Here is a 10132-nt window from a genome sequence, read left to right on the forward strand (position 1 = left end):
TTTTACGTCTAGTCTATGAGACCAGGCTGGTAGAGTAGTAGTGGTAGTGTCAGCACGTCATAGATATTGATAGAGAGTAGAGTCAAATAGCTATAGTGCTGTGAGCCAAGAGATCCGTTTGGCAGGCGCCCGTCCATTCCTAGACAGCTCTCTCACACCACTTACAATACTACATGAATGTGGTGATTGAAAGCGGTTGGACTGATTTAAAAAGCTTGGTGATGGTGCTTAAAGAGTTAGACTAAGGTCAATGAAAAGGGTCCTGAGAAGCAATGGATATGAAATTGGCACAATTTCCAAATTATGATCCAATTTTGTGTTCTTGCCAACTCCGTTGCTGTCTTTGTCAAGCCAAACACTGGCACCCAGGCTAAGTTAAGAGGTACAGACTGACTGGCACCCAGGCTAGGTTGAGAGGTACAGATCGACTGGCACCCAGGCTAGGTTGAGAGGTACAGATTGACTGGCACCCAAGCTAGGTTGAGAGGTACAGACTGGCACCCAGGCTAGGTTGAGAGGTACAGACTGACTGGCACCCAGGCTAGGTTGAGAGGTACAGATTGACTGGCACCCAGGCTAGGTTGAGAGGTACAGACTGACTGGCACCCAGGCTAGGTTGAGAGGTACAGACTGGCACCCAGGCTAGGTTGAGAGGTACAGATCGACTGGCACCCAGGCTAGGTTGGGAGGTACAGATTGACTGGCACCCAGGCTAGGTTGAGAGGTACAGATTGACTGGCACCCAGGCTAGGTTGAGAGGTACAGATTGACTGGCACCCAGGCTAGGTTGAGAGGTACAGATTGACTGGCACCCAGGCTAGGTTGAGAGGTACAGACTGACTGGCACCCAGGCTAGGTTGAGAGCAGACTGACTGGCACCCAGGCTAGGTTGAGAGGTACAGACTGACTGGCACCCAGGCTAGGTTGAGAGGTACAGATTGACTGGCACCCAGGCTAGGTTGAGAGTACAGACTGGCACCCAGGCTAGGTTGAGAGGTACAGATTGACTGGCACCCAGGCTAGGTTGAGAGGTACAGACTGGCACCCAGGCTAGGTTGAGAGGTACAGACTGGCACCCAGGCTAGGTTGAGAGGTACAGATTGACTGGCACCCAGGCAGGCTGGCACCCAGGCTAGGTTGAGAGGTACAGACTGACTGGCACCCAGGCTACAGACTGACTGGCACCCAGGCTAGGTTGAGAGGTACAGACTGACTGGCACCCAGGCTAGGTTGAGAGGTACAGACTGACTGGCACCCAGGCTAGGTTGAGAGGTACAGTACTGGCACCCAGGCTAGGTTGAGAGGTACAGACTGGCACCCAGGCTAGGTTGAGAGGTACAGCTGACTGGCACCCAGGCTAGACTGGCACCCAGGGAGGTACAGAGAGGCTGACTGGCACCCAGGCTAGGTTGAGAGGTACAGACTGACTGGCACCCAGGCTAGGTTGAGAGGTACAGACTGACTGGCACCCAGGCTAGGTTGAGAGGTTGACTGGCACCCAGGCTAGGTTGAGAGGTACAGACTGACTGGCACCCAGGCTAGGTTGAGAGGTACAGACTGACTGGCACCCAGGCTAGGTTGAGAGGTACAGACTGACTGGCACCCAGGCTAGGTTGAGAGGTACAGATGACTGGCATCTACAGGTGTTGGCACCCAGGCTCATTATGTCCTTTACGTTTCCACGCAGCATCCAGCTATTCACACTGGCACTTGTGACATGCTGCACCCATGATGGTGTCATGACTGGCTGGCACACACACACACACACACACACACACACACACACACACACACACACACACACACACACACACACACACACACACACACACACACACACACACACACACACACAGAGAGATGCCACTGTATATGTTTCCTCCAAGCATCCCAGAGCTCTAAATCATATCTGTTCATTGACCTGTTCTGAGACCATAAGTGGCACAAAAATACTTTAAAAATGCAGGAAATAGAAAAGGAAATGAATACATCAGTTACAGTCACTGTTGCGTCACCAACCACCAAACCGGAAACGGGCTGTCACTCTAAACGCTGCCGACACTAGGACCCTGTACTATCCCTGTAGTGGTGAGTAAGTCGGGGAGTTTCCTTTTTTTTCACTTCGATGACGTCGCAGTTCTCATACGTGCCGGAGTGAACGTGATAGAACAGTACAAGGTGGCAGAGAGAGCGACCAGGATAGCATACAGACCGTTCTGAGATCCGCGAGCAGAGCATCCCTAAGGTACGTACCACTATCACTGTCATTATAGGTTGTAAAGGAAATCATTGTTGGAAGAGGGGCAGAGGGGCAACAGGATAACGATGACACGATGATTTTGTTATTATCTGTTATGGCGATGATGTAGATGATGATGATGATGATGATGATGATGGGAGTGAGAAATCCTCCTCAGCTGCCACAATGGGATGTAGTTATTTTGTATGGAATTGGGAACCAACCATGCTGTTGCTGACTGTCTGGAAGGTCGGTTGAGTAACTGAGGCTATGTAACGATGGAGACTATCAAAAATATGTCATTATGACAGAGAGAATGGGATGGATGGATGAGAGATTATGAAATTATTATGTTTTAGTATATTACCTTTTAAGAATGTGTCTATTTATATTATTTTATAAGTAGGCATCAGGGCATGTCATTTTATTATTGACCAAAAATAGTATATTATAAAGCCGTTATTAATAACCCTTATAATAAGTGACAGGCCATTCATTCAGCTGGGTGTGCGCTATAGTCGTGACACCGGCCACGGCATACTGGGGACCGGTTGGGGGGGGGTGTAACAACAGGTTCCTCTCTTCTCCGAACAGCGTGTCGCCATCAACATCATACAATTGACGATGTCTATCACAACCGCTGAGAGGCTCAAATATAAACCTGTAGCTTCGGTAAGTCTGTTTTTGGTTACACGTATGCTTAATATATTTTACATTTTACAACGGTCAAGTTAACAACGGGATAAACATGCAGGCTATGCGCCAAAACGAACGCTCAGATGGAACTTTGCGCATCATCGCAGAGTGGGGCGACTGTAGTGACGTAGCCTAGATGACATAGCTCCGGGAAATCTCTATACTGTAGGCCTATCTCTAGCCCAATTCTAGGGTCCCCTGTCCCCCAACAAGCTATGTGGGATGAAAAGAACATGAAGTAGTCTACCGACATCATACCAGGTCCGTGTTATGTGTCTGTGAGTTTGGAGATGCCAAACTCTATTTTGAGCGCACCATCATATTTCACGATGAACGCGCACACCTGTAATGTGCTTTTACTTTCACGTCAATCGTCATCTCGTTGGATCTCTCACTATTTGAATAGTCTATATATGTGGTTCTTCTGCCTGGTGCCCACATTAGCATCTGCGCAGAGTTGCTCAGCTGATGTAACAATACCTTGCGAAGCTGAAACCATGTATTCTCACTCCACATCTCTCAGGGACCAGGTGTGTGTGTGTGTGTGTGTGTGTGTGTGTGTGTGTGTGTTTGGAAGTGTTTAAATATACCAGAAGTCCAAGAATAGTAGACAAACAAACGTTTGACCAACTGGGTACATTTTGTTGGTCCCCACGTGGTCAAATGCTATTTCTGGGGGGTTTAGGGTTAAGGTTAGAATTAGTGTTAGAATTAGGTTTAGGGTTAGGAGCTATGGTTAGTTGTATGGTTCGGGCTTGGGGTTAGGATTAGGTTTAGGATTAGGGTTAAGGTTATGTTTTTGGGTTAGGGTTAAGGTTAAGGTTAGGGGTTAAGGAAAATAGGATTTTGAATGGGACTGAATTGTATGTCCCCACAAGGTTAACTGCGCAATACTGTGTGTGCGTGTGTGAGAGAGAGCGAGAGAGAGCGAGAGAGAGAGAATATCATCCATGATCCCCATAGCACGTTGTTATAAATCATAGATTGGTCGATTCAGCACGCTGGTCACGTTCCAGACGCACCAACACAGGCTGACTTGCTGTACCGCGTTGCTTGGCAATTGTGCTCAACCTTATGGTCAGCGAATCCATCTCTGTCCTGTCCGGTGAATGACCCACAGACCACAGACCCTGTTAGTTTATGCACATGATCACACTTTATAAAGCAGAGACCCTAACAACAACATAAACGTCAAACAGTGACATCGGAGGGTTCACTCATTGACGGCGGCGGGCTGCGTTCACCTCAGAGTTTTCTGTGAAAGGAGAGTTCTGTGAAGTGATGATAATAATGATGGGAAAGTTGATGTGGTTCAATATATATATATATTTTTTCCATTATTATTTATTTTTTACTTTACCCTTTTTTTCGCCCCAATTTCGTGAAATCCAATTGGTAGTTACGATCTTGTCTCATCTCTGCAACTACCCTACCGACTCAGAAGAAGCGAAGGTCGAGAGCCATGCGTCTGAAACACAGCCCTGCCAAGCCGCACTGCTTCTCGACACACTGCTCGCTTAACTCGGAAGCCAGCCGCACCAATGTGTCGGAGGAAACATCGTCCAACTGACAACCGAAGTCAGCCAATTTTGACTTTGTGGCTGTGGTAACTAGTGACAACCCCTTATAGCTTTTGGCTTTCCATAACCGCTAGTGATGCGCGCACCGTATCTCTATAACACATTCGGAGCGCAGTCTACACAGCTCATTACACAGCTCATAGGTTTTTGGACATTCAAATAAAAACATTTGTTAATAGTGCTGTTTTTATAATACTATATTTGCTGTAGGTTAGGTATTCAAAGGACCGTTATGCCCGCACAACATAGGCCATGTACAGTGGGCTATGGTAGCAGGTCTATTTATGAGATAGGCCTATATGTCGGGTCTTAAAGGGGAATGTCTTTGTTTGGGTTCTCAGTATCAGTCTTTCTTCAAGATGGAAACAGAACTGTGTCACGGTCAATCCTTCCCTTTAAAGCTGCGCTCCAGAGAATTAATCGAACTTTGAGTTTTGGCTTTAAACTTGTCCACTTGAAGACATTCCAATGATTTCGCAGGAAAGGAGAGCAACCCCAGATGTTTTTACAAATTCTTATTTCCAATGACGGCCTACCCCTGGCCCAACCGCTGGGCCCGTTGTGTGCCGCCCTATGGGACTCTCAATCACGGAGCTAAGCAGTGTTCGTCCCTGGATGGGAGACCAGATGCTTCTGAAAGTGGTGTTGAAGGGCCAGTGGGAGGCACTCTTTCCTCTTCTCTAACTGATTCGTTCTCGCGCAGGATCTGTATTAGGTTATAAACGCTAATTGGATTACAACAGGTGTCAGTTAGGCTATAGGCCCACTGCTAGACTAGACACACCAGACTAGACACACTACCAACCTCTATAGACTAGACATAGATCTACTACCAACCTCTATAGACTAGACACACCAGACATAGATCTACTACCAACCTCTATAGACTAGACACACCAGACATAGATCTACTACCAACCTCTATAGACTAGACACACCAGACATAGATCTACTACCAACCTCTATAGACTAGACACACCAGACATAGATCTACTACCAACCTCTATAGACTAGACACACCAGACATAGATCTACTACCAACCTCTATAGACTAGACACACCAGACATAGATCTCATAGATCTACTACCAACCTCTATAGACTAGACACACCAGACATAGATCTACTACCAACCTCTATAGACTAGACACACCAGACATAGATCTACTACCAACCCAACCTCTATAGACTAGACACACCAGACATAGACCTCTATAGACTAGACACACCAGACATAGATCACTACCAACATAGATCTCTATAGACTAGACACACCAGACATAGATCTACTACCAACCTCTATAGACTAGACACACCAGACATAGATCTACTACCAACCTCTATAGACTAGACACACCAGACATAGATCTCATTAAGCTCATTAGCATATCAACAGTCCCACTAACAACCTAATAGGGGAAAAATCCTGTCAAATGTTTTAAAGGATCTGGCATTGAGAATATTTGATCCCCCCCAACCTCTATAGACTAGACACCCCCAGCCTCAAGCATATCAGCATATCGCGTGTGTGCATGCGTGGCTAGCTCTCTGTATCGATGGCGTCTTGGTCATAAATATCCCTCAGAGAATGCTTGGCCTGGGGGGGGCCTGCCATGGTTGCTGATGTGTGGCGGTGGCACTAAAACCCATTGCTTTCTCCATTGCTGAAGTGAAACTGTAAATCTCCAGAGTCCATTACGGCTCTCCATGGAGCCATGGCTAGCCATTACTCAGTCAGCCTCCTAGTAGCTATGTTTGTAAATCTAATATATTGTGATGGTGGTGGTGAGTGTGATTATTACAGACTGTGTGTATATGGGGGTAAGCAGAATATATTTCTGAAAGTACACACACAGCAAAGATGATTGCAATACTACCAGTGTCCTCCAGGTGTGCAAGGTCACCTGTCCGGGCTACGGACAGTAAATAATGGATTGTATTCATATTGAACATTGCAGTCTGGTTTAAATCATTGTTGCTGACCGTATTCCAACCTGCTGTTGCACAATGAATACAGACCAAGGCCAAGCCACTTCATGCATCAATATGTCATTTTCTGTTCATCAATCATTTATCAATATCATTTAATCAATATGTCATTTAATCAATATGTCATTTAATCAATATGTCATTTAATCAATATGTCATTTAATCAATATGTCATTTAATCAATATGTCATTTAATCAATATATCATTTAATCAATATGTCATTTAATCAATATGTCATTTAATCAATATGTCATTTAATCAATATATCATTTAATCAATATCATTTAATCAACAACATTTATTCATCTAGGGGCTCCCAGATCAATGGTGCAATAGCATTTAACAATCTATAGGACTGCATCTCAGTACTAGATCATACTACAGGCACCCTGGTTCGATCAGGCTGTATCACACCATTTATTCAACAACATTTATTCATCTAGGGGCTCTCAGTGGTAGAGGCTGCACTCACTACAGGCACCCTGGTTCGATTCCAGGCTGTATCACAGCGGTTAAGGCACTGCATCTCATCTCTCTAAGGCACTGCATCTCAGTACTAGAGGCATCACTACAGACACCCTGGTTCGATTCCAGGCTGTATCACAACCGGCCGTGATTGGGAGTCCCATAGGGCGGTGTACAATTGGCCCAGTGTCGTCCGGGGTTTGGCTGGTGTAGGCCGTCATTGTAAATAAGAATTTGTCCTTTAACTGACTTGTGTAGTTATATAAAGGTGAAATAAAATTCAACACCAATAATTAAGGCAATGACAACATGGTTACGGGGCTTAGGATACAGATAGGCAGCTGTGTTACTACCGATATACAATGATAGATCTACGCTGTTTATGCACGTTCTATGAATTCTATTTCTATTGTAGCGACCTTTATTCCCAACACCTAGCAACCTCGTCAAGAGCTTTGGATCTCTTGGTGTAACAGCTAAGGTGCTGGGTTGACAGATGCTGGACCTGGGTTTGAGTCCCGGTCAGGACAACCCCCCCCCCAGAGTTATCTATACTATAACCCACCCCCTTCCTTTTTCTCCTCTCAGATCCAAAGTTAGAGGACCATGGGAGGTGCGGTGGTGGACGAGGGACCTGGGGGGGTGAAGGCACCAGACGGGGGGTGGGGCTGGGCTGTGCTGTCCGGCTGTTTCGTCATCACTGGGTTCTCCTACGCCTTCCCCAAGGCTGTCAGCGTGTTCTTCAAGGAGCTGATCAGAGAGTTCGACGTGGGGTACAGCGACACAGCATGGATCTCATCTATACTGCTGGCTATGCTGTACGGCACAGGTAGAGGATGTACACACACACACACACACAGGCAGGTACCTGTCCGAGTGGTGCGGTGGTCTAAGACACTGCATCGTTGTGCCACTAGAGATTCTGGGTGGGCCGGGCGCAATGACGCTGACAGGTCGCCAGGTACACGGTGTTTCTTCCGACACGTTGGTGCGACTGGCTTGTCGGGTTCAGTGGGTGTTCTGTTAAGAAGCAGTGCGGCTTTTGGGTTGTGTTTCGGAGGACGCACGGCTCTCGACCTTCGCCTCTCCCCAGTCTGTACGGGAGTTGCATTTAGGGGACAAGACTGTAACTACCAATTGGATATATCTGGGGACTAAAATATTTAAAAATTGATACCACAGAAAAAAAAAAAGACAGGTACACTGATACTGTCTAACACACACACACACACACACACACACACACACACACACACACACACACACACACACACACACACACACACACACACACACACACACACATTTAATCAATATGTCATTTAATCATACATTTAACAACATGTCACACAATACACAATCACATTAACAGGTACACAGATATGTCATTTAACAATACACAGACACACAGATATGTCATTTAACAATACACACACACACACACACACACACACACACACACACACACACACATTTAACACACACACACACACACAATACACATTTAACACATATGTAATTTAACACACACATTTAACAATACACACACACACACACACACACACACACACATATATAATTTAACAACACACACTGACACACAGATTCATCGTGTGTGTTCCTCTCCCTGCAGGTCCTCTGTGCAGTGTGTTGGTGAATCGTTACGGGTGTCGTCCGGTGATGATGGTGGGGGGACTTTTTGCCTCTCTGGGGATGATTCTGTCTTCCTTCTCCACCAGCATCATCCACATCTACCTCTCTACTGGAGTCATTACAGGTTGGTCCACATCTACCTCTCTACTGGAGTCATTACAGGTTGGTCCACATCTACCTGTCTACTGGAGTCATTACAGGTTGGTCCACATCTACCTCTCTACTGGAGTCATTACAGGTTGGTCCACATCTACCTGTCTACTGGAGTCATTACAGGTTGGTCCACATCTACCTGTCTACTGGAGTCATTACAGGTTGGTCCACATCTACCCTCTACTGGAGTCATTACAGGTTGGTCCACATCTACCTGGGTCTACTGGAGTCATTACAGGTTGGTCCACATCTACCTGTCTACTGGAGTCATTACAGGTTGGTCCACATCTACCTCCATACTGGAGTCATTACAGGTTGGTCCACATCTACCTGTCTACTGGAGTCATTACAGGTTGGTCCACATCTACTGGAGTCATTACAGGTTGGTCCACATCTACCTCTCTACTGGAGTCATTACAGGTTGGTCCACATCTACTGGAGTCATTACAGGTTGGTCCACATCTACCTGTCTGCTGGAGTCATTACAGGTTGGTCCACATCTATCTCTCTACTGGAGTCATTTCAGGTTAGTCCACATCTACCTCCATACTGGAGTCATTACAGGTTGGTCCACATCTACCTCTCTACTGGAGTCATTACAGGTTGGTCCACATCTACCTCTCTACTAGAGTCATTACAGGTTGGTCCACATCTACCTCCATACTGGAGTCATTACAGGTTGGTCCACATCGACCTCTCTACTGGAGTCATTACAGGTTGGTCCACATCTACCTCTCTACTGGAGTCATTTCAGGTTGGTCCACATCTACCTCTCTACTGGAGTCATTACAGGTTGGTCCACATCTACCTCCCTACTGGAGTCATTACAGGTTGGTCCACATCTACCTCTCTACTGGAGTCATTACAGGTTGGTCCACATCTACCTGTCTACTGGAGTCATTACAGGTTGGTCCACATCTACCTGTCTACTGGAGTCATTACAGGTTGGTCCACATCTACCTCTCTACTGGAGTCATTACAGGTTGGTCCACATCTACCTCAGTGTGTTGGTGAATCATTCTGCTGGAGTCATTACAGGTTGGTCCACATCTATCTATCTACTGGAGTCATTACAGGTTGGTCCACATCTACCTGTCTACTGGAGTCATGACAGGTTGGTCCACATCTACCTCTCTACTGGAGTCATTACAGGTTGGTCCACATCTACCTCTCTACTGGAGTCATTACAGGTTGGTCCACATCTACCTGTCTACTGGAGTCATTACAGGTTGGTCCACATCTACCTCTCTACTGGAGTCATTACAGGTTGGTCCACATCTACCTGTCTACTGGAGTCATTACAGGTTGGTCCACATCTACCTCTCTACTGGAGTCATTACAGGTTGGTCCACATCTA

The 10132-nt window shown here is 46.3% G+C and overlaps 1 long non-coding RNA gene and 1 pseudogene across 2 annotated transcripts; both read left to right on the plus strand.

The window, feature by feature from the left end:
• Window positions 1–1788: 1788 nt before the first annotated feature.
• LOC121838707 overlaps window positions 1789–10132 on the plus strand; it is a 12635-nt pseudogene continuing 4291 nt past the window's right edge.
• Window positions 9001–9948, plus strand: LOC121843949. 2 transcript variants are annotated; one of them, XR_006081811.1, is made up of 3 exons: window positions 9001–9195; window positions 9416–9757; window positions 9890–9948. It is a non-coding gene; the product is annotated as an uncharacterized LOC121843949 (long non-coding RNA). The 2 variants fall into 2 exon arrangements; XR_006081810.1 differs by lacking the exon at window positions 9890–9948 and adding an exon at window positions 9814–9867.

This window comes from Oncorhynchus tshawytscha, unplaced genomic scaffold (assembly GCF_018296145.1).
Source record: "Oncorhynchus tshawytscha isolate Ot180627B unplaced genomic scaffold, Otsh_v2.0 Un_contig_4773_pilon_pilon, whole genome shotgun sequence".
Lineage (NCBI taxonomy): Eukaryota > Metazoa > Chordata > Actinopteri > Salmoniformes > Salmonidae > Oncorhynchus > Oncorhynchus tshawytscha.